The sequence below is a fragment of the Malaya genurostris genome, chromosome 1 (genome assembly GCF_030247185.1).
Source record: "Malaya genurostris strain Urasoe2022 chromosome 1, Malgen_1.1, whole genome shotgun sequence".
NCBI classification, from domain to species: Eukaryota; Metazoa; Arthropoda; class Insecta; order Diptera; family Culicidae; genus Malaya; species Malaya genurostris.
This window is the reverse complement of record NC_080570.1, coordinates 5,990,359-6,015,810: the sequence shown is the minus strand read 5'-3', so window position 1 is coordinate 6,015,810 and position 25,452 is coordinate 5,990,359. Positions and strand designations below refer to the sequence as shown.

The following is a 25,452-nucleotide window of genomic DNA, read 5'->3' as shown; positions in this document are numbered from 1 at the left end:
CCCATTCCCGACGCCAGCACCAGCATTTCGGTAGTAAACGTTGCTTTGGAGTTTGTAAACAAACGCACGCTAATCGGTATTAAATCAGCTAAATAAACCTTCCTTGGACAGCATGCTTTTAGCGCATTTGCGCACGATGACGGACTGCCCCGGCCGACACAGCCTTTCCGAAATCTGGTCAATAGTTTTCCGCTGTCCGGCGACGCGTATGTTTGTCTAACCTTGGCTGCGATTGTTTCCGTTTGGTGTGTTGTTGTTCGATCACAGCATTTGTTTGGATTTCATTGGCACACCAAAAAAAAACCGGCAGTGGCGATACTAATTGAGTTGCGTAAACTGAGGGAAATCAAATAGTTTTGGTTTTTTTTAATCCAGAAAATTTTCACATGAAACCCCGAATGGAAGAGTATGATTTTATGATATTTATCTAACAGCAAAAAAATGAGAAAGAGAGAGATGGGGACGGCCCATTTCACTAAAAAGCACAAGGTAGTCACTTTGCACCTCTTCTGTTCTTGTTTTACATTAACGACGTTAATATCGCTTTGAGGTGTTTGAAGCTCTTGTACTCAGACTTTTTCAACTGTTTTTGATTTGATAGCCGATAAAGCGATGCAAAATCTGTTCAACAACAACTTGATATTTTTAGAAACATTCGAACTCAGATGTAACTCAATTGGGCCTAAATTTCTTAGTGATCGACGCAAAAAACACAATGTTACCGAATATTGGTATAAAAACGCTGAAATAATCGAAAGAGCGCAGTAAACAAAGAGAATTTTTCATTGGCTTTTAGGTCTTTTTGTAATGTTTTTTATCCATTTGATGCAAACGTTGTTGTCAAGGCGGGGCTGATCGAAGGAGCGATGGTTTCGGAACGCGTCTAGCTCTCGATTTAATTTCTTACAAGCTTAAACAGAACTAAAATTACCAGAAACTGATTGATTAAATTAATTCAATCATAAACGACCGAAACATGAAACGGGGTGTGAAAGAAACTCGAAGAATTTCGAGTCTGCGTGAATAAACCTCCTGAGACTTAAAAGACAGTCAAGTGGCGGTGAGTCGACATCACAACAACGAACAGAAAAAAACGAACGCTACAAGCCTACAATCCGACCCCCAACTGCGTGACATCGAGTAGGTGTTTTCAGGTTCGCTCTCTGGTGGCGTTTAAAAGCTCAATTGATTTCATTGTAATCGATCATTGAATCGATTGGAGTTCTGTCTGTCGCTACGTTTCGATCGTTCCGCGCGGGGAACCACACCACCTGCGGTGTTTTCCTTTTTCTTCTTTTCTTGGTGATTCTGCGCAGTCTCAAATTTCCTCACTTGGTTACATTCCGACCGAAAAAAGGTGCTGCGAAGCGACCTGTCCACTTCATTACCCAATTAATTAATTCGTTCCCGTCGATCGTACGGTCGGTCGAATGGGGAATGACTCCCGTAAGGAGCGCGCGGGTGCACAGCACAGGTCACATTAGTCATGGACGTCAGCTGGCCGCCCCCCCGTCCCCGTGAGATTCCGTACGTTCGAAAGTCGAAGTCTCAAAAGGGGGTTAAAAACTGTTCCCTTCGGCTGCCGACTAAATGATCTCATTTCGCCGATCGGTTGCTGCGGTTGGAAACAAAGACAGCAATCCGGGCTTGATCGCGATCAAGGCGGCTACCGCGTGATGTCTGGCGGAGTCATGAGAGTCCGATCGAAGTTGACAGCCGGCTTCCGATTTGTGAGGACTTTTGATCTGCAATTATCATCTCTCTTTTGTCGGAATGATCGGTCAAACGGTGGCGACATCAGTGTCACTCTCTCCACTTATTTTTCTGATAAATCGATGTGACACCCCCAACTAATTGTTTCTAATCGGTTGTTTTTCTTGTCTCTTTACAGGTAACTAAACTGCGTTGATGGACGCCATGATGTGAGTCATAAATGGTTTGATTATCAGAAAAAAATGACAATTTAAATTGACGGACTACGCAAGGAAGTTCACTACGTCCGTTGATTTTTTTCAATTGCATTAACTACATTCAATTCAACGAGGAACTCTGATTTATGCCAAACGATGCGTCTTTGATAGCTAACAGATCGGCTGAAAAGTTCGTATCGTTTCTATGAGAGGGCGCCATTAGAATCAAATCCATACCATTTTCAGTTAGTACCAACCTTCAAAAGATACGTGTATAAATTTGACAGCTGTCTGATTATTAGTTTGTGAGATATTGCATTTTGAGTGAAGCTACTTTTGTTATTGTGAAAAAAATAGAAAAAAAGGAATTTCGTGTGTTGATGAAACACTACTTTTTGATGAAAAAACTAAAAAGGATCAGCCCCATGGGGTTGTTCGAGCCGTTAATGTGGAACAAGGCAACCAAAATTTCCAATGATTGACATTTTCAATTAATCGTCACACTTTTGAACCCGCAAATGCACAAGAGTCTGCTTAGATTGATACTTATTAGGAATCAACACCGAACACGCGAACCCGGAATATAGACTCTATTTATCGTGATTTGTATTTGTTTCGTAGCCGACGAAATTACATCAATAGCCCAAATGTATACAATTAAATGTTTGTACATGCTTGCGATACGGATATCGATATTTAAGCTTCTCTTCACCAAGCTTGTGTTCAAGTTTTGTATGCAAGCAGTTATTTTTATAGCGTTTCTGTACCATTACTACCATTTTGCGATTTCGGTTGAAGCGATAAAATATTTCTCATTATCAATCGAGTTCATCTTATATAAATTAGAAATTGGTCTTATGCACTCAAAATTTACCCTGGGGTAGTTGTCAATTTCTCAGGCGAAATGACATAACATGTGATTTCATCCAAACTTGCATGACACAAGATCAGAGCATACCAATAAAAGCTTCAAATCGTTTATGGCACTTTTTATCTTGCTGTGTAGCAACAACCTACCTCTAGCAAGCTACGCATAAGACTGAAACGTTAGCTACAATTTCGCTTCTATTAGTAGATTCGCGTGCTTCCAGCAGCTTTGCTTTTGCTTCGATTGACCAATCAGAGCGCTGCTTTCCCTTTGATATATCGCTTACTCCTTCAAAACCGTCGACTATGGCAGGGAAATCCGGTATGCCAGAGATTTTTTGCAGCCAAAATAGGACACTGCTAGCTATTAATCAACATTTCAATGATATGCAATTAAAAATACATGGCTATGAACATTCAAATTAATACGTAGAAATATTTCCAATCAAATGGTGACATAATATTAATCATTGATACAAAATTGACTGAGCTGTAATTGTTCAAAACCTGACCACATTTCTACGTGTATTTTTCTTGAGTTTCTAGTTTGCACCGCTATATAGAAAACAAAAATGTGTTCCACATTAAAAAGTGCCGCCGATACCAAAAAATGGCTTGATGAGTGTTATCCAGACTCTGCACCGGGCGAAGCAACAATTCGTAAGTGGTTTGCAAAATTTCGTGCTGGTCACATGAGCACCGAAGACGATGAACGCAGTGCACGTCCAAAAGAGGCTGTTACCGATGAAAACGTGAAAAAAATCCACAAAATGATTTTCAATGACCGTAAAGTGAAGTTGATCGAGATAGCTGACACCCTAAAGATATCAAAGGAACGTGTTGGACATATTATTCACGAATATTTGGATATGAGAAAGGTTTGTGCAAAATGGGTGCCGCGTGAGCTCACAATCGATCAAAAACAACAACGAATTGATGATTCTGAGCAGTGTTTAGAGCTGTTATATCGAAATAAAACCGATTTTTTTCGTCGATATATAACAATGGACGATACATGGCTCCATCACTTCACTCCGGAGTCCAATCGACGGTCAGCTGAGTGGACTGCACGCGATGAACCGAACCCAAAGCGTGGAAAGACTCAACAATCGGCCGGTAAGGTTATGGCGTCTGTATTTTGGGATTCGCATGGTATAATTTTCATCGACTACCTTGAAAAGGGAAAAACCATCAACAGTGACTATTATATAGCGTTATTAGAGCGTTTGAAGGACGAAATTTCAAAAAACGGCCTCATCAAGACAATGCACCGTGTCACAAGTCGATGAAAACCATGCTGAAATTGAACGAATTGGGCTTCGAATTGCTCCCTCATCCACCGTATTCTCCAGATTTGGCCCCCAGTGACTTTTTCCTGTTCTCAGACCTCAAGAGAATGCTCGCTGGTAAAAAATTTAGAAGCAATGAAGAGGTAATCGCTAAAACTGAGGCCTATTTTGAGGCAAAGGACAATTCGTACTACAAAAATGGTATCGAAAAGTTGGAAGATCGCTATAATCGCTGTATCGCCTCTGATGGCAATTATGGCAAAAAAATGTGTGTTTCTATTAAACGATACGAACTTTTCAGCCGAACTGTTACATTCAATTCAACGAGCAACTGATTTATGCCAAACGATTCGTCTTTTGATAGCTAGTCTGGGATTTCTGGTTAAACACGGACCACACCCGAAATTTCCAACGCGTACCTCTCGGACGGATTTGACCTACTCTCAAGCCGTCCGATTTTATTAACTGGGAGAAAATACATGTCCGACGGCATTCAGCACATTTAAATTAATTAATGAGTCGTTAATAAGCGTATCGTGTTTGGGCATTCATGGCGGCTAATCTTGCTGTGAAGTGGTGTGCGAGTTTTAACAGCCGAAACAAACTGGTTTTGATCACCTGATGAACGACGCTGGTTCAATTTTACGGTAGTCGAATGAATGACAAAGCAAACATTCCAGAGAAAAGTTATCCGAGCTACACCCGAGGGCATTAATCATTGCTCTGTAAGTCAATTGAAACTGAGTCAGTTTTGATTCGAACGATTATTAGATCATCCTTACTCGTGTACTCTTGTTACTCGAATCTTTCGAGAGGGACGTTCTAAAACGAAGTTAACTAATGGAACTATAAAATGACCGGTATACCTTGGTCATACGCGCGTGGGTAAGATTTATGATAGTTTTGATCTTGGCCGTCTGAGTCATCCAAATCACAAGTGTTATTTGCTGGAGATTATTATTTTTTTAACTCTTCGGTAATTGTTTCAAGGACGGTGATAAACAATGTGATTATCAACGACCCCTAGTGACCGCCTGGTACTGATCCTTACCAACTTCTCACATAGGCAAAGCCAGAGCCAATTTATGTAAACAAGGAACCGAACATTACCCAACTCTACTTTCCGGCAGATAATTGTACTGATTTAGAAACAACACAACTTCGTAACATTTGCCGGTTCGAGTGCTGGAAAAACCGCCTGCCGTGGTGGGACGCCTCGAGCAAGAAACAATCTCGCAAATTTGTGATGCAAATTAACGACTCCGTCACATTCAATCTGTCTTGTTGTAAAGCACATAGGCACAGGCACAGCACAGTACTGCTCTTGGTGATGCAAATTTTCCTAACCTCAAAAGTAATTGAGATCCTTCGGCGGCTGCGACGGCGGCCGCGTCGTGCGGCACTTTTGATTGGGGTAAAATCTGCAACCGAGGACAGGTTGCGATTAAATAAAACCCTAAGCAGCACCTTGTTGGAACGAAGAGAAGCGAAGAGAAAAAAAACTCTGAAACTATGTGCATCAAGTATCTCGTCGGCGCCTCAAACCACTCAGCCTAGGAGGACGTGAAGCAAAACAACAACAACAACCAAAGCCTCAACCCAACTCGGCCCGGCCGTCACTCGGTGTGTTTAAGGGTAATAAATTAATCACTCAAGTTGAGCTGTTGGACAGCGCGCGGGGTGGTAGTAGTAAGTAAAGATATCCTCGCATCTCGACTGGGTTGAGTTGGCCTAGCTGTCGGTAAGATTCTGTGTACTACACCCGGTCCGTCGTTGTCTGGTTTGGTTCCGTGGCCGATGATTGGCTTAGTACGGTGTCAGTTCGATAAATCATAGCGCAGAAAGTATACGCTTCAGACAGTCATTGGGGCTGATGCGTGAGTCAGATCGATATCCGGAGTTTCTGTTGAGTCACTGACCGATAGGGAGGGGCACCCTAATAATAAAAGGAAAGGTTATTAGGGTCTAGAACCTTTGATGATCCCAAACCTATAAAATGCAATTGGTATCACAAAAAACTAAAATTTTTCATTTCCGATTTCCATGAATTCATAAATCAAGATCTCATGAATTTGTTCATGAGTTAAAGAAAAATATTATGAATTTATGAATCAAGAAATAAATAATCAAGAATTCAGTAATTCAAGAGGTGTAATAGACAAAATGTCTAAAAGTGCAAGGGTCCAAAAATCCATGAGTCCAAGTTCCAAAGTACAAGAATTCCAAGTGTCAAAAAGTTGTAAAAAGAGAACAAAAATCCATGTGTTAAATGGTTTGAAACTTCAAGGTTAAAAAATTTCAATACTTCAAGAGTCCATGATTTGAAGACAGCAAGAATCTCAAAAGTTTGAAAAAAACCAAGATCGCACAAGTACACGTTTAAAAATCGATAAAACTATTCGAGAATTGCGAATCCCGAATTCCGGATCCCGAGATAAGCGTTGCGGATTCCGGATTTCGAATTCCAAATTCCTAATTCTAAATTCTGAATACTTAATCCCATGCTTCGAAACACGAATTTCAAAGGCTAAATCTAGATCCCCATTTCACGAATCCTGAATCCTCCACCAAGACTCGAATCGCGAATTTCCAAACCATGAAGCGAAACTTCCGGAATCCATGCCCGAATCGTGGAACACGAATCCCAAATCTTGGCTCAAGGATCCCGAATCTCGAATCCCAAAACCTGAGTTTCAAATCACATCATGAATCCCAAATCTCAAATTTCACATTCCTTGTCTTATGTTCTCTCTAGTGTCGAGTTTCGAATCGTAAAATCCCAGTCACGTATTTCCAATCCCGAGTTCCGAATATCGAAACTCGAGTTCCGAAACACAAGTTCCCAACGCGAAATTCTGAATCCTGAATTCTAAATCCCGAATCTCAAATCCACAATCTGGAATAATGAATCCGGAATTAAGTTTCTCGAGCTTGATCTGGATCTTGATTCTCGCATACCAAATCCTGAATCCTAAATGCCGAGCCTCGATTCTCAGGAAATGAATCCAAAGCGCGAATCCCAAATCCCGAATCCCGGATTCTCAGCAATTAATGCGAATTGCGAATAACAAAGTGCGAATATCGTGAAATATTAATTCCAAATCCAAATAACAAAATTCGAATGCTGAATCTGGAATCCCGAGTTCCGAGTCACGAATCTCTAATCCTGAACCCCGAATCCCGGCTGCTTTGCAGTTAATGCGAATTCCGAATCACAAAGCGCGAATGTCGTGAAATAATAATTCCGAATTCTGATCAGAAGTTTGGAATATGTAACACGAATCCTTGAATTTTGAATCATTAAACGCGAATCTCAAATCCCAAATTCCGAATTCTGAAATTCGAATCCTGAATCAAAATATGATTCACGAATCCCAAATCGCGAGATGCAAAATCCGAATAACCAAATTCCAATGGTGAATCCGAAGTCCCGAGTTCCAAGTCACGAATCCAAAGTCCTGAACCCCAAATCCCGGATTCTTAGCAATTAATGCGAATTCCGAATCACAAGGCGCGAATATCGTGAAATATTAATTCTGAATCCCGAATCTAGAGTAAATTCGGATTCTCGAATCTTAAAACACGAATATCGAATCCCAAATCCCAAATTTCTAATCCTGAATTTCAATTCCTGAATCTCGAATCCTGAATTCCGAATTCAAAATATGACTCACGAATCTCTAATCGTGAGACTCAAAAGCCAAATAAAAAAAATTCGAATGCTGCATTCGGAGTCCCGAGTTCCGAATCGCAAATCCCGAATCCTAAATCTCGGATTCTTAGCAAATAATGCGAATTCCGAATCACAAAGCGCAAATATCGCGGAATATTAATTCCGAATCCCGAATCCATAGTAAATTCGGAGTCTTGAATCCTGAATCTTCATATCCGAAACCAGAATAAATTCAGGATTTTTATTGATTATTTGTATTGAGATTCAATATGAATATGAATCGCGAATCCTTAAATTCTGAATCATAAAACACGAATCTCGAATCCAAAATTCCGAATTCTGAATCCTAAATTACAAACCCTGAATCCCGAATCCCGAATTTTAATGCTGAATCCGGAGTATTGAATTCCGAATCGCGAATCCCAAATCCCGGATTCTTAGCAATTAATTCCGAATCACAAAGCGCTAATATCGCGAAATATTAATTCTGAATCCGGAATCTCGAATCATGAATCGATTTTCAGGAGTTTGGAATAAGTACCGCGAATCCTTGAATTCTGAATCAATAAACACGAATCTCAAATCCCAAATTCCGAATTATGAATTTCGAACTCTGAATCAAAATATGACTCATGAATCCCAAATCGTGAGGCTCAAATCCGATTAACAAAATTCCAATGCTGAATTCGGAGTCCCGAGTTCCGAATCGCGAATTCCAAATTCCGAATCCCGGATTCTTAGCAATTAATCACAAAGCGTGAATATCACGAAATATTAATTCTGAATCCGTAGTAAATTCAGAATCTCGACTCCTGAATCTTCAATTCCGTATCCTGAATCGTTATTTAAGAGTATGGAATATGTATCGCGACTCCTAGCATTCTGTATTCTGTATAAAACACGAGTCTCCGAATCTTTAATCCCTGAATTTCTAATCCGGAATACCGAATCCTGAATCTTAAATTCAAATTATGATTTACGAAACCCAAATCGCGAGGCGCAAAATCCGAATAATCAAATTTTTATGTTGGATCCGGAGTCCTGAGTTTCGAATCGTGAATCCCAAATCCGGAATCCCGGATTCTTAGTAATGAACGCATAACTCTAAGTTCCAACTGGTGAGTTCCGAATCACAAAGTGCGAATATTAATTCCGTACCCTGCATCCGTAATCAATTCGGAATCTCGAATCCTAAATCTTTAATTCCGAATCCTCAAACGAGATTCATGATTCCCGAATATGAGTCGCGAAACTGTGAATTCTGAATCATGAAACACGAATCTCGAATCCCAAATCGAATTTCAAATCCTGAATCCCGAATTCAAAATAGGATTCACGAATCCCAAATCGCGAGCCTCTAAATCCAAATAACAAAATTCTAACACTGAATCCGGAGTCCCGAACTTCGAACCACGAATCCCAAACCCTGAATCCCGAGTTCTTAGTCCTGAATGCTCAATCCTAAGTTCCAATTCGCGAATTCCGAATCGCAAAGCGCGAATGTTGCGAAAAATGTGCTCCGAATCCCGAACCCTTAGTCTTGAATCGGGGTTTCCAAATCTCGAATTCCGAATCTCGAATTGGGAATTCCGTACTCCGCGTCACAAATCCCGAATCTAAAAGTAAGAACCTCAAGTACTGAATCTAGAATACCGAACTCTGGATCACGAATCCCAAATTTCATGACTCCCGATTAATGAATAACGAATTACTGTTTCTTAACTTCGAATCCTAAGTCCTGAATTCTAAGTGTCGAACCCCGAATCTCTGAAAAGGAATCTCAAATCGTGTATAACGAAACCCGTATTATGAATCCTGAATCGCGAATCAAGAATTTCAAATTCTCAATCTCAAATTCCAAAATTAAAAATTATTCCTAATTCACAATCCTGAATCTCGAGTCCCGAATATGAATCGCGAGTCCGTGAATCCTGAATCAGGTTCTGTGTGCGAGATCGGTGATGAGGTCTTCCAACCCGCCACCGCCGGCAAGTATACAAAACGTTTGGACAATACCGGCATTGACTTCTTTCCTGCTTCCAGCCCGCAATCGGTTCTATTGTATTACCAAAACGTCGGCGGTATGAATACATGCCTGACCGATTACTTACTGGCTTGTTCGGATGAATGTTTTGATATTATCGCGTTAACGGAAACTTGGCTGAGTGATAGTACCCTCTCTACGCAAGCATCTGGCACCAATTATGAAGTTTTCCGTGGCGATCGTAACCCATGCAACAGTTCGAAGAGTTTCGGTGGTGGCGTGCTCGTTGCTATTCACCGCCGCTTGAAAGGACGGCTAATTATTAGCGCATCTGGGAGTTGTGTCGAGCAGGTATGGGTGCAAATTAAACTGAGCGACTGTTCGTTGTTTCTCTGTGTGGTTTATATTCCACCGAATCGGACTCGCGATTTATCATTGATTGACTCGCATATTCAGTCATTAGAAGATGTCATTGCTGCCCATATGCATCCGGCAGATGAAATACTTATCGTCGGTGATTTCAACTTTCCAAGCCTGAAATGGCTCACAGCTTCCGATGGTTTTCTGTTTGCAGATCCAATGCTTTCCTCGTTTCACGCTGGTATTATCAACTTGCTTGACCGGTACAGTTTTAATTTACTGCGTCAAGTAAATCACGTTAAAAATGAGCACAATAGAATCCTCGATCTATGTTTTTCAAGCAACTCGGACTGTGCACCTAAAATCAGCGCAGCACCCTCTCCTCTGGTGAAGTCCGTTAGGCATCATCCTCCTCTGCACATTGGGCTTGAATGGAATCGATCGTTGAACAATTGCAAGATATCTCACATCGTCAGATATAATTTTAAAAGAGCTGACCACAATAGTATTATTGCATTTCTTACAAGCATTGACTGGAGTGAAATTCTTGACAATGGCGATGTTAATCTTGCAGCTCAAACATTTTCCAACGTTCTGATGTATGCTATTGACCAATATGTCCCTAAACAAATTAGTAAGCCACCCGAACAAGTACCGTGGCAAACCGTAGAACTACGACGACTGAAAAGTTTAAAAAGGACAGCACTAAAGAAATATTCTAAGAACGGAGGTTTGTTGCTCCGGCGAAACTACGTAGAAATCAACAAAGTTTACAAAAAGACAGCTGAACGTTGCTATGCCAACTATTTACGCTGTGTACAGAGGAGATTAAAGTCTAATCCAAAATCATTCTGGAAGCACGTTAACGAGCAAAGGAAGGAGTCAGATCTTCCTTCATCTATGTTTTACAATGAACAGACAAGTTCTAGCATGCAGGAAATTTGCGAAATGTTCATGAGAAAATTCTCTGAGATATTTTCTAGAGAAATCTTAGCACCTTCCCAAATCACCCAGGCGGCACTTAACGTTCCCGTTTTGGGACAGTCAATGAATTCAATGAACATAAGCGCAAGTTCCGTAAAAACAGCAATCGCAAAAATGAAGTCTTCATACTCTGCTGGACCCGACGGTATCCCGGCAGTTATTTTGAAGCGATGCTCTAGTGGTATTATAGTACCTCTATGTCTTCTGTTCCGACTGTCACTCATGACTGGAGTATTTCCTGATATCTGGAAATCTGCTTATATGTTTCCTGTGCACAAAAAAGGAGACAAGAAGAACGTCGACAATTACCGTGGTATCACCGCTCTTAGCGCCATTCCTAAATTGTTTGAGCTTATCGTTTTGGAACCTATTTTTAATCACTGCAAGCAGTACATCGTTGAAACTCAACACGGGTTCATGCCGAAACGCTCAACGGCCACTAACTTACTAACTTTCACGACGTTTATAACGGATGCTATGTCTAAAGGTCATCAAACGGACGTTGTCTACACGGATCTCTCTGCTGCTTTTGATAAAATTAATCACGCTATCACTATTGCCAAATTGGACAGACTGGGCTTCGGTTCCAACATTCTTCGGTGGATTCAATCGTATCTTTGCAATCGACGGCTGGCGGTTAAGATCAATGAAAATGTTTCCAAGGAGTTTTTTGCTTTTTCTGGTATTCCACAAGGCAGTCATCTCGGACCACTGATATTTCTACTGTATTTCAACGACGTGAACTTTTCATTGAAAGGTGCACGATTATCTTTCGCGGACGACCTAAAGTTATTCCAAATTATCAAGACTCTTGAAGATGCCTGTCTCCTTCAAAGTGAGCTTGAAATTTTCTCCGAGTGGTGTGAAATTAATAAAATGTCGCTAAATATCAGCAAATGCTCGATTATCACCTTCACACGAAAAAAAACACCAATTCGTTTCAATTATTGTCTTCGAGGATCAGTGATTGATAGAGTCAATTGTGTCAAAGATCTTGGCGTTCTTCTCGACGAACAATTGAATTACAAGCAGCATATTTCGTACATCGTGGCAAAAGCTTCTCGTTGTCTAGGATTTGTCATGAGAACCGCCAAGCAATTCACAGATATATATTGTTTGAAATCTCTCTACTGCTCGCTTGTACGGTCAACACTCGAATATTGTTCGTCAGTATGGAACCCTCACTTTCATAATGGAGCTTTAAGACTTGAATCAATACAGCGCAGATTCGTTCGTTTCGCTCTTCGTCGTTTGCCCTGGAATAACCCTCACCAGCTGCCTAGTTATGAAAGCCGTGCGATGCTCATCGGACTCGATACTCTACAAGTACGCCGAGATCTGTTCCGTGCAATGCTGATTGCCGATATTTTGACGAACAATATTGATTGCCCTGCACTACTTAGTGAAATCAACATCAACGTTCGTTCTAGAGCTCTTCGCAACAACAACCTCCTCAGAATTCCTCTACGTCGTACTAACTACGGAATCAACGGTGCCGTTATTGGATTGCAGCGAACCTTCAATGGCGTATCGATGGGATTCGATTTCCATTTTCCTCGTAGCAGAATAAAAGCGAATTTTTTGAATATTCTTAGAAATAATCATTAGGACTTTAATTTGTCTGTTGATTAAAATATATAAATAAATAAAATAAAAAAGGAAACACGAGTCTTGAATTCCCAATTCCGACTGCTGAATTTGCGCTAGGCGCAAATAATCAAGTTCTAATGCTGAATCCCGAATCCCGAATTCCGAATCGCTAATCCCAAAACCAGAATCCCAGATTATTAGTCCTGAATGCTCAATCCTAAGTTCCAATTCGCGAATTACGAACCACAAAGCGCGAATATCGCGGGGTTCCCGAATCTCGAATTCCACATCCCGGTTTGGGAATCTCGAATCTTATCATGAATCCTGAATTCAATATTTCAGCGCGCGACTAAGTTAAAGCCGGGTATAAATAAACGATATAAAATAGAAAAAAATATTTCGGGTCACGAATCCCGGATCAAGAAGTGGGATTCTCGTATCACAAGTCGATAATTTTGACTCCTGAATCCTTGGTCCAGAATATGAATATCGCGAATCCGTGAGTTCTGAATCATTAAACACGAGTTTCGAAGTCCAAATCCCAAGTTGCCGAATTCAAAATATGAATCGCGAATCCTGAATTTCGTATCCCGTGTCATGAATTCCGATTTAAGAAGTGGGAATCTCGCAATACAAATATTGAATTTCGGGTTCTGAATCCTAAATCTCGAGTTCTGTATTCTGGATCACGAATTTCGATTCGAGAAGCGTGAATTCCGCAATTTAAATGAAAATATCGCGTGCTGAAATCTGAATCTCGAATCCCGAGTCACGAAGCGCGAGTCCCGCAATCGAAAATCTCGAGTCCCGAATTCCGTGCTGCGAAACACAAAACCGAATTCCGTGCTGCAAACAAACACGGAACTTACGTCACGGTATGCCGAATTTCGCGTCACGAATCTCGACTCTCGAATTTGGACTATGAATCTCAAATCTTGTATTCTGAGTACCAAAGAGTGAATCCTGAATACCGTATCGTGTAATCAGAACTCCAAATCGGGATTCGTGTATTCTATATCTCGAGTTTAGAATCCTGAATCTTGAATCCTTACGCTGGATTTCTGAATCAATAATTCGAAGTCGCGACTTTCGAATCACAAAGGACGAATCATTATATGAAATGTGAATTCTGAACACTAATTTTTTTTGTTCCGGGTTACGAATTCCGGGTCAAAAAGTAGGAATCCCGCATTACAAATCGAGAATCTTGAATCCTGAATCGTAAATCTCGAGATCTGCATTCCGGGTTAGGAATCCCGTAGCGAAAATCGAGAATCTCGATCACTGAATCCTTAATCTCGGTTCATGAGTTCCAGTTCTCGAATCTTAATTCACGGAGCGCGTGTCCCGCATTAAGAATCGAGAATCTCGAACTCCGATTTCCGTGTTCCGGAACACAAATTGTAAATCCCGTCACGAATTCCGAATTATCAAGTCTGATATCTGAATCTCGAATTTTGTATTCCGAATTCAGCGTCTCGCATCATGAATACCGAGTTTCAAATTTCAAATTTTTTGTCACGAGCAAGAATCGCAAATCTTGATACAATGCATGCCGAATCTGAGTACCGAAGAGTGAATGCAACCCGAAATCCGAATCAGGATTCGTGTATTCTGAATCTCCAGTTTATCATCCTGAACTCTTAGGCTCGATTTCTGAATCAATAATCCGAAGTCGCGAATTTCGAATCACGAAGGACAAATCATTTCATGAAACCTGAGTTCTGAATCCTGAGTTTTGAATCCAGATTTTCGTATTCCTGGTCTTAAATCTTAAATCTTAGTCTTAAATCACCGAATTTCGAGCTCCGAACCCGGGGCTGTGAATCCCGAATCTTATCCTGAATCCTGAATTGCATACTTCGGGTCACGAGTTCCGGATCAAGAAGTAGAAATCCCGCATTACGAATCGAGAATCTTGTGTCCTGAAAGCTAAATTCTCCATTCCTGGTCAGGAATCCCGTTGCGAGAGTCAAGAATTCTGCAATTCAAATCAAGAATGTTGAATGTGCTGAATCCTGAATCTCGAACCCAAAATTCCGGATCTCGAATCCTGAGTCACGGTGTTCGTGTGTTCCGCATTAAAAATCGAGAATTTCGAACTACGATTTCCGTGTTCCGAAACACAAAGCACTAATTCCGTCTCGAATTCCGTATTATCAATTCTGACTTCTGAATCTCGAATATTGAATTCTGAATTTCTCATCCCGAATCGTGAATTCCAAATTTCAAATCTCAAATTTTTTGTCCCGAGCGAGAATCACAAATCTCGAATCCGGAATCATGAATCCTGAATCCGGAATAACGAAATTCGAATTTTGCATGCCGAATTTCGCATCACGAATCTCGATTCTCTAATTTCTAATTTAGACTATGAATCTCGAACCTCAAATCTTGAATGCTGAGTAGCGAAGAGTGAATCCCGTATCTTGAATACTGTATCATGTAACCTGATATCCGAATCGTAATTCGTGTTTTCTGAATCCTGAATCTTGAATCCCTGAGCTGGATCTTTGATACAATAATTCGAAGTCGTGAATTTCGAATCACGAAGGATGCATCTCATCTCATCATCTTCATGAAACCTGAGTTCTAAATCCTAAATTTTGTATTCCGGGTCAAGAAGTAGGAATCCCGCAATTCAAGAATCTCGAGGTCTGCATTCCGGGTCAGGAATCTCGATGCGAGAATCTGGGATTCTGCAATTCAAATCGAGAATCTCGAGTACTGAATGCTGAATCTCGAGTCCCGAATTCCAGATCTCGTATCCCGAGTCACGAATTCCGTAAAAATGTAAATCCCGTCACGAGTTCCGAGTTATCAATCTTGATATCTGAATTTCAAATATTGAACTCCGAGTTTCTCATCCCAAATCGTGAATTCCGAATTTGGAAATCTCAAGTTCTTTGTCCCGAGCAGGAATCGCAAATCTCGAATCCTGATTCCGGAATCCCGAGATTCTAACTTTGCATGCCGAATTTCGTGTCACAAATCTCGATTCCCGAATTTCTAAACTTCGTATCCTTCGTATCCAAATTCCGAATCGGGATTCGTGTATTCTGAATCTTGAGTTTAGAATCCTGAATCTGGAATCCCTGGGCTGGATTTCTGAATCAATAGTTCGAAGTTGCGAATTTCTAATCACGAAGGACGAATCATTTCATGAAATTACAAATCGAGAATCTTGAGTTCTGAATCTTAAATCTCGAATCCCGAATTTCAGATCTCGAATCGCGAGTCACGGTGCGCATGCTCCGTACTGAGAATCGAGAATTTTGAACTCCGAATTCCGGGTTTCGATTACAGAACGTAAATCCCGTCACGAATTCCGAATTATCAATATTGATATCGGAATCTAGAATATTGTCTTCCGAACTCAGCGTCTCGAATCTTGAATACTAAATTTCATATCTTAAATTCTTTGTTCCGACCAAGAATCGCAAATCTCGAATTAAGAATCCCGAGATCCTAATTGGCATGCCGAACTTCGAATTTCGATGCCCAAATTCCTAATCTGGACTATGAATCTCAAATCTCAAATTTTTAGTGTCGAGTAGCGAAGGGCGAATCCCGTATCCTAAATACCGTGTCATTTAACTGAATTTCGAGCTCCGAATTTTGAATTCCGAGTCACGATTCCTGAATCAGGGATCTGACGTCGCGAATTTCGAATCGCGAATGACGAATCCTGAATCGTAGATTCTGAAACTCGAAACACGAATCGCGGATCCCGGATTGTGAATTCTGAATCTTGAAACTCTAATCCAGAGTATGAATCGCAAATCTCGAACCCTCAATCTGAAGTCCGTGAAGCGTGAACTCCGAATATCAAACCCAGAATACCGAGATCCGAATCGTGGAGCTCTGAATCCCAGATTCTGAGCTCTTAATCACGGATTGCGACTTACGCGTCCCAAATTAGGAATCCCGGATATCGAGTCCTGTTAGACTGAAAACCGGGAAATGATTTTCTAATTATTTTTCTGAACTATCTGAATATTTTGATGCGTCCAGACTTCCAGAAATCGATTCCTCTTGCCTTACTAAATAATTCTAAGTCAGTGTTTGTTTTCTATTCCAGGTTTTTTTTAACGGATCTCCCTGAGCCTTTGGAATTTTCATACTTAGATTTTGTTAGGATCTCTAGTCTAAGTGTTAACGAACTCCTTGGAGTCCCGTAATTGTTTAAGTTCGTTCAACTCTGAATTGTCTTGACGTTCGGAACCGAAAATGATCGAAAATGACTGGAGTCTCTTACCTTCTGCAGATCAATTCCATTAACTCCCTAGGCCGAGACCAATCCTAAGACCTACACTATGCAGCCATAAATACTGTCAAACGAAACCTCAGCAAATCACCTTCATTAGTAGCGGAATTGTCCGCAGCAGCATCCATTTATTCGCGAAAAGCCTGATTCAGATCCGCATTACTATTAGCTCTAGGGGGTTCGGATTAACTCCAACCGTGGTCAGAATCACGCAATCCGGGGACAAATTGTCGGACCGCGCGTGTAGCCTAACTCTGACGGGGGGTCCCCCAGCGAGAGAATAAATAACCGCTTTTTCGCCTGTGTCTGCGTGTTAGCCTAGCCGTTCGGGTTAGGACTAATTGTGATTGGTGGGTAAGCATTTTCCAGAACCGAGACAGTTCCTTCCTGCACCGTTTCACCTTTGGGGACATGTTAATTCGTGTTGATAGATGGCGTTGTGAGAGAGAGAGAGAGAGAGAGAGAGAGAGAGAGAGGAATGCTCTGTGCGATCACAGGCGAGGGCGATAAAAATAATTGCAGTAGGCCCTGCGCGCGCCGGTTGTATAACATCTGGAAGAGATTGAGGTTAAATCGGTCGTAAGCTGGAATGTTTGCTGTATCTACTTCTAGTCGTTTACAGCTAATGCATATGTGCGATAAAATACTGCACGCGAGGAATGTCGATTCCATAAGTTTGGACGATTATTGCTTCTTGCCGCCCAAGACCGCCACGGTCGGACCTTAGCTTGTGGGAAAATTATATCCAGATTGTGCCTTTGATCCTGGACAGCAGTGACAGAACATTGACGGAATCGACTGAAATACTTACCAATAGCAGCAGCAGCAGAAGCAGTTAAGCTTGGCTGTGATGTCTCGGAAGAAACTGGAAAGGAAAAAAAAGGACAGAAAACCCGCCCACCCGAACTAAGGGTGTCCGTGGGGCGTCATGTTCGAGCAATTACGCTACGCTTCTCATTGGCAAAACATTTCACGTGTCGAAGACTGCCGCCGCTACCTGTCCGACGGTTGTTGCGAGAGATTGAAGATTACAGAGTTTAAGGCCATTGGAAGGAAGCCTGGCGGTCGGTCGGTCGGTCGAAAGTTGCAGCGCAATAAGCTCACGGATTGCTACGATTAAAATCACACCATCAAAGTAAGCCATGCAAATAAGGCAGCGCTTGATACTAACTTGACGGGTGAGGGGATCATCCGTAAATGAGGAATCACGAATGTAAAAAAAAACGCGAACGAGCTTCTGGATGGAGGGTATATTTCGAAATGATTTCTGCTCGAGTAAATGGCAAATCAATACCGCGCGAATTACGACGCCGCCTCGAGAGAGGGATTCCGATTCGAAACACCGCTTCACCTCACCCATCATCAGACCGGCATGACTTGCCCGCGGACCTTTCCCAGCTGGAATATTTACTGATGAGAATCTTTCGCGGTAATTTGCTTCGATTGAATCATTCGCGCTCTGTCATTAGCTATTTTGAGTTCCCTGGTTTTGCTACGTGTTTTTTTTTTATTGAGGACATGATCGAGCGAAAAAAAAAGAAAATTGTTTACAGAGCTGGTAACTGCTATTTTTCAACAATTTCAAAACACGCCTAGTTCACCATTAATCTACCGTTGAAGACGTCGAACTCCTCGTCGTCGTCGTCCCCCGGTCGAATTCGGCATCACAAGCGACAAACGCAAATCTGTTTGCTCCGTCGTCCTCTTCCTCCGAGTTACTGCCCCATGTGTGAAACGCTCCGAATGACGCAGTAAAATGCACATGCTAAAATATTTACCCATAACATGGTGGGATGCATGCATTCCGAGAAGCCGAGATAACCGAGTAGCTACTGCGCGACCATAACGAGTAAAGAGCCAAGAGACAGAATAAAAAAAATCACTCACCTACATTCGTCCTCGCGCTTCTCCTCCTCCTCCTCCTCCTATTGCCGACGGATGGACGAAAGCAAAAAAAAACATACAGGAATCAAGAACAGAATAATACTGAGTTCGAATTTATCTCTCGCCAAGCCAGGATGCCACGTATTTGCTTGGCCGCCGAACCGTCGTCGAGCAGCTGTTCGACTCGAGCAGACAAAGGAAGATGCTGTCAGGCAAAAATTAGCTCATGTTTTTGTTTATTTCACTCACTAAAAATAAGTATCCCCCTAAATAAAATTAATCAAAAAAAAACCAAATCAACAACTGAAAAGTGATGATTTGGGGGTAAGAGTCGGCGTGCGTCATCCTAGCGTTAAGTAGGGTTCGAGTCTCAATCCACTATCTACCAGCGCCTACTACTAACCCCTTTTCTAAAAAAACAAAACGAAATCCTTTCTTTTCCGCACGTGACGTGAGGGCTCGCTTTTTTTCTCCTATTGACTTTGGAAACCTTCGACGAATCCCCGAACAAATGACCGCACAGCAAGAGTCAACACCCTTCGTTTTCTTGTTGCTGTTCTTTTCTTGGTCTGTTACAAGCGCCCATTCAATTCCGCTTAGGTCAATGGTTGTAAACGAGCCTTTTTATGTACCGTACAGACAACAAGCAAATCCCATTCCCATCTTGCTCTGCCGGTCCAGCCAGCCGACCCAGAAGAAGAGGGTACGTGTGTTCTCGCTAGATTCGTTTTGATCCGGTCGTTCTAGAATTTCTACGCGCGGGGGGACCCATCAGTGTGTTCGCCTGGTAGCACCAACCATCTCAAGTACGTGACTTGAGAGAGATTTTCTCTCTCTCTCTCTCTCTCTCTCTCTCTCTCTCTTCTCTGTCACAATTTCAACGGACACGCATCGCACGCAAATTCGTTAAGCTGGATGCGTTCCATGGGCACGACGAGAGTCGAAAACCGAAGGCATTTCGCTCTCCACCCTCTCCACATGCTCTTCCTTCCATGACTGATCAGATGAAGCGAATGCGTGGATTCTTCTCACAGCCTACTACTATCGGCGTCCGACGCCATTCGGTTTAGCATTCATGATCAACGCGGCGTACGAAAGGGCGAGAGGATGCGAAATGTGATGCGAAGCAGATTATTTGCATGCTTTTCGGTTGGGGTGGTGCGACATTTCGGATAATAGTTATTTCATTCGCGTTTGGTTTCTAATATTGGATTTCTAAAATATCGCGAATTGTGGGTCTAAATTTTACGATCTGTAGTTTATCTTAGAAGTGATTCCAAAACCACGTACACTGATATTTGGTACTTTTTGGCCGTCTCACGACGTAAGTTTCAAACTTTTCGTGTATTACAGATCTGTGAATCTTGCTAGACGGGCGAAATCCCGATTCTACGAATGAGCAAAATATGTTATAGTTTGAAAAAAAAACATTTTTTTATCAATCCGCCTATGTTATTTTTACGTGAATATTCTTCGATCTTTTCATGAAATTATTTTAATAGCCGTCGTTTGGAATGAATTGTAATTAAAGTTTTGGAACTGCAAGCCGTATCGAAGATAGAAATTGTATGAAACATTGAAATTATTCCTTTTAATTTAACCGTGTGACAATCGATTAACACAAAAAACACAAAAAGTTACGCGAAGCACCAAGCCTCAAAAAAAGTTGGAACGGTAACTTTGAGCTATCATAGCTCAGTTGTTACTTGACCAATTTCGATAAATTTTACACCCTCGAATTTTGTGAAGTTTGTAGATTATTTTAAGTATATCATTATTGACGATCGTTTAGGAAAAACTAATGAAAATCTGATTTTTCCCGTTCCAAGTTTGTTTCCAAGCTGTTTCATGCGGCACCTGCATTGCGAATCGAATATTGAGAACTTCAACTTTACCGAGTCATAACTTTGTTGTTAGTCAACCGATCTTCAAAATTTGTTCACCATTGGAAAGGTACTACTTCAACAAATAAAATGCACTGGAAAAAACGAAAAATAGGGTTGTCTACCCAAAGTTATAATGAAAACTGTAGATAGATGATCTAAGAAAAGGTGAGACTTTTTACAATGATCGTAAATATCTCGAATTTCAAAGCGATGACCTATATATTTTTATACATCATTCGATTGCTAGTGATACCAGCTACAATTTTCGCTCAACTACCATTCCTGGACAATCAAAAGATCATCAAGAAATCGATAAATATATATAAGAATTTTTCACTAATCACTCTGTAACTTCAGAACCGAAAGTCGGCTTGAAAATAAAACTCAGGAGCTTTGTATAGGACAGTAATACCTTTCATTTGAATCTAAGTTTATAAGAATCGGGTTAGCCATCTCCGAGAAAAGTGAGTGCAAAAAATGTTACATACATACATACATACACAAATCCACCCACCCACACATTCACATACACACACACAGAACCATTTTGCGTACTCGACGAACTGAGTCGAATGGTATATGACACTCGGCCCTCCGGGCCTCGGTTCCTAAGTTGGTACCGGTTGGTAAAGCCTGTTCCCCCGGAAAACAATTTATACATCAGAAACAGTTGCTTGAGATTTTAATCCTACTTTCTGTAAAATTTGTTCTGCTGTATACAGTAACCTAAGATGCGTTCGCGGTGACGATTCTCCATTTTCTCTTGAAATCATCACAACAATTTGCTTTCTTCTTGGTTTCGAAGAGTAGGCTTAACTAGAGTCAAGTACTTCTCTATCGGATGATGTTCTGGACAGTTTGACGGTTGGCTGTGTTTGGCACTTAGTTAACCTCTTGTACCTCTAATTACAGGACGGATGTCGCATAGTGACGAGAAGCCAAATCAGCCCAAACCAGAGCTGAAGAGTCGTGACTTCTGTTGAATGGTAGCAACCGTTTTCGCAGATACCATTTCTCGTACACATCCTTATCAATAGTACCGGTAGAAACGAAACTTTTAGATTTTTTACCATAACTACATATAGCGATCCAAATCAAATACTTCTTTGGGAATTTGGACACATTTCTTTGTCGGAAAATGTTCGCATTTCGGTATAAAAATCGAGATCCAGATTTTTGCCTTTCTCATAAAGAACGGTTATGCAATCACTTGAAAAACCGACTAGTGAAAATTGTGTCATATACCATTCGACTCAGTTCATCGAGCTGAGCAATCTCTCTCTCTCTCTCTCTCTCTCTCTCTCTGTGTGTGTGTATGTGTCAAATAATCTCACTAGGTTTTCTCGGAGATGGCTGAACCGATTTTGACAAACTTAAATTCAAATGAAAGGTCTCGTGGTCCCGTACGGAATTCCTGAATTTCATCCGGATCCGACTTCCGGTTCCGGAGTTATAGGGTAAAGTGTGTTCAATATTGTACACCGTCACTTAAACCGACGAAACAAAAAACGTGAAAAATTTTCTAAACTGGTCTCAAAACTACACAAATCGAGTCATTATCAGTAGGCAACTACACAAACCGATTCTGGCTATCCTGATTCCCGGTATTCGGTTCCGGAAGTACCGGAAATAGTGGTCATATATACCAAAATGGATCTCACTCACTTTTCTCAGCGATGATTTGACCGATTTCCACAAATTTAGATTTAAATGATTTCAGATGCATTTCGGAACATTTAAATCGTAATTTAGAGTGCGTACTAGTAGAGTTTGTATGTCATGTTAGTTGGTGGCCGTACGAACCGACTTTGATTATACCGGTTCTCGGGTTCCGGTGCCAGAAGTGCATATAATAGTGAACCCACTTCGTTTTCTTAAGGATGACCTACGCGATCAAAGCACTGTTTTATTCTGTATGTTATGCACAAAATTTCTTGGTTTCTTTCAAAAATCGAAGAGAAAAATTTTGAATAGAATACCACAATATTATACATGAGAAAGGCATCATTACACCACTAGGTGGATTAAAACAGGTTTTTGTCGTGAATACGACTTACTTTACTATGGGGTGCCTTTTCAAAATTAGTCATATGGAAGAATGGGCAGAACTTAATTGTGAATATCTCGACATGTATTGATGGCAGCAACATAATTCTTTCACTATTCCATCAAAAATATGATCAGGAATTTGGGATAATATTTTGAACAGTGTGAGATAACCACAAACAACTCAAAAATTAAGTTTTCTCAAAATTTGAAAACAGCGCGAAAAAATCTTCACTTTCGTTTGGGTTTTTCGCGCAAGGGCGACGATTTTGAGGCATATCTTCAACTGACTGCGTTTAAAAGGAGATCCGTGGTCGAAAATCGATCATTTGAGTTGGGTGGAAGCAGACGTCGTGGGAATGATTTAATCAACCAGCAGCTTCGGAGAGTTAAAAATCTCAAACGCTCCGGTCGCAACTCTCATTTGGACTTCAGTCGTCCGGTGGAGCAGTCGTCAATGCTTTCATTTGGACTTTGGTCGTCAGGTGGAGCAGTCGCTAGTAATGAGAGCAAACCTTAAGCGTTGTATAAAACTTCAAACGCTCAGGTCGCAAAGCCAGTTTCCCTTCGAAGAAGATCGATTACATCATCCTGGTGATGGTCGTTTGCATTGAAGCAAAATACAATGGAAAATGGACAACAATGTAGAACGTTCTGCAAAATCAGCCCTTCTAATGGCTCTAAATGTTACCTTAAGAACTATAAAGATTGCTTCTTTGTAAATCGAAAATTAAAACTATCAGTGTAGTGCAAATCTAAGATAATTTGATCAGTTTTTTGCAATTTTCACAGTTCTAAATTCGCAACAGTGTTTAAAATCGTTTATATCCAATCAATGTTTAATGTCTTAGAAAGTTATTCAATTTGGCTTTTCTGGGATGCCAGAAATTAATCTCGTACAGCATTTTGATAGCATTTTTTACTAAAATATTGAAATCCGAAATAAAATAATCGACATCAAAATTCTCTAAGGTGCCATTTAGAACCAAAATTTTATATCCAAAGAATTATGCGAAATTTTACTTCACTATACTCTATGCGGCTCATTTTTCAACCAGTTGTAGTTTGTAGTAAACTTTCTGCAGATTTGCTATATAAAATGTATACCACCGACTCAGAAACCATTCATTTCGAATTTGGCTGTCGTTGTCATCGTGTTGATTATGGTGCGATCGAGGAATTTCCAAGCGAAATACAAAGCTTGTTACCGCAAGCGGAAGAAGCAGGAGATTCCAACAGAACACATATCAGTTTCGCATTCACGGACAACAGGTCATCCTGGAAACAGAAGACGGAAGTCAGCGGTATCCATCGGAATTTGAACTCAACTCGCCACTCTCCATCACGAACGCCTTCATTATTTTATCATAAGGAACTATACTGGTTATTTCGTAATATTGGTATGTCATAATGTTTAATGTAACTAATCTGTACTGCAGTTAAGGTTTATCGTTTCAAATTCTAGTAGTGTAAAAGGGCTTTATTTATATTCGGAAGTATGAAGTAACAGTGTCAGTTTTATTCGTATTCACGACATCCAGTTATGTCTCTGACATTACACACCTGAACTTTTTTAATGTGGTTTCAACAGGATGGGGCCACTTGTTATACTGTGGCCGAAACAATCGACTTATTGAAAATACCAAGAAATTATCTACCAACAGTGGCGTCTCGTGACAAAATTAACTAGCTGTGCACTGCGTATGTGGTATGATAGCAGATGTAACAGTTCGTTATAAAAAAAACTGACCATTTTAAAAATTGAATTAATTTAAATTTCAAATCATCAAGCTGTTGAAATACACCCTTTATAAAAAAAACCCCACACTACATTTTCGAACCACCCTAAATTAAGCCAGCAGAACACAGGAAAAAACGAACACGAAAAAATGCGTTCCATCACCAGAGGAGAGCCATCGACGATGCTGTCGTGCGTGCGGGACGAGGTCATTCATTTCATCTGTGGGTGTCTGAAAGAAGAAGAAGAAAAAAAAGGGAATAGAAATTAGGCTTTTCTACTTACTTTTAGCCGGGCATCATTGAGCCGGGGACTGTTTTTATTGACCGTCGTCGTCTTCATGTTTTCGTTTTTCGTTCGCCCATTCCTTGCCTACTGCGATGTAGCCGGTGCTGCTTGACATGATGGAGAGTGAGCGAATGCGGAGCGCGTGAGAGTGAGAGAACCAGCAGGAAGGACCCGCAGGTTTTTAGTCGCATATGAACCTTCGAAGTGATCGTACACATATCGTGAAGAACCGAGAACCGCGCATGTTAATTTAGTTTCTGTTGAATTTGTTTCCCTTTCTACTGTGGAAAATTTCAATCCTTTGCTTTTCCGGCCCACACCCGCGTGTGCGACTCCAGGATCGCTCGCTAGCTGATCCTGTCCGCTGCTTGGTACGTCATCATCCTGCTCCGCTCGGGAGTTTACTCCAGGTCTGCAACGGCGCGACCGGCGGTGACCGCAAACCACTAACCCACGGAAGTTCCGTTATTTCGCAAAGCCTCCGGCACTGGTTTGCGCGCAAAAATGGATAAAGTGTGAAACGGGATTAACGCAAACCGCCTTACGCGTCTTGCCCTGCCCTAACCTCTGTGTCTGTCTGGCTTTGGAAGCTGGACTGTGGGGCAAGCTAAAACGAAAGAGTGCAGATAGTACTTGAACCCCGTGCGCCCAGAGAGATAGGCCCTGAAGAAGCAGAAAAAAAAGTA

The 25,452-nt window shown here is 41.2% G+C and overlaps 1 protein-coding gene across 4 annotated transcripts in view; it reads left to right on the top strand.

Moving 5' to 3' along the window:
• The window catches only part of LOC131431017 (uncharacterized), a 278,009-nt gene that overhangs the window by 88,852 nt on the left and 163,705 nt on the right, over positions 1 to 25,452 (top strand). The window contains exon 1 of one of the 4 annotated variants that reach the window (XM_058596472.1): positions 24,963 to 25,137. The exons of 2 other annotated variants lie outside the window; for them this stretch is intronic. The gene's annotated coding sequence lies outside the window, so the exon portion shown is untranslated. Of the gene's footprint in view, positions 1 to 24,962; positions 25,177 to 25,452 lie in introns of those variants that run through there. One more of the 4 variants, XM_058596462.1, reaches the window with a different exon arrangement.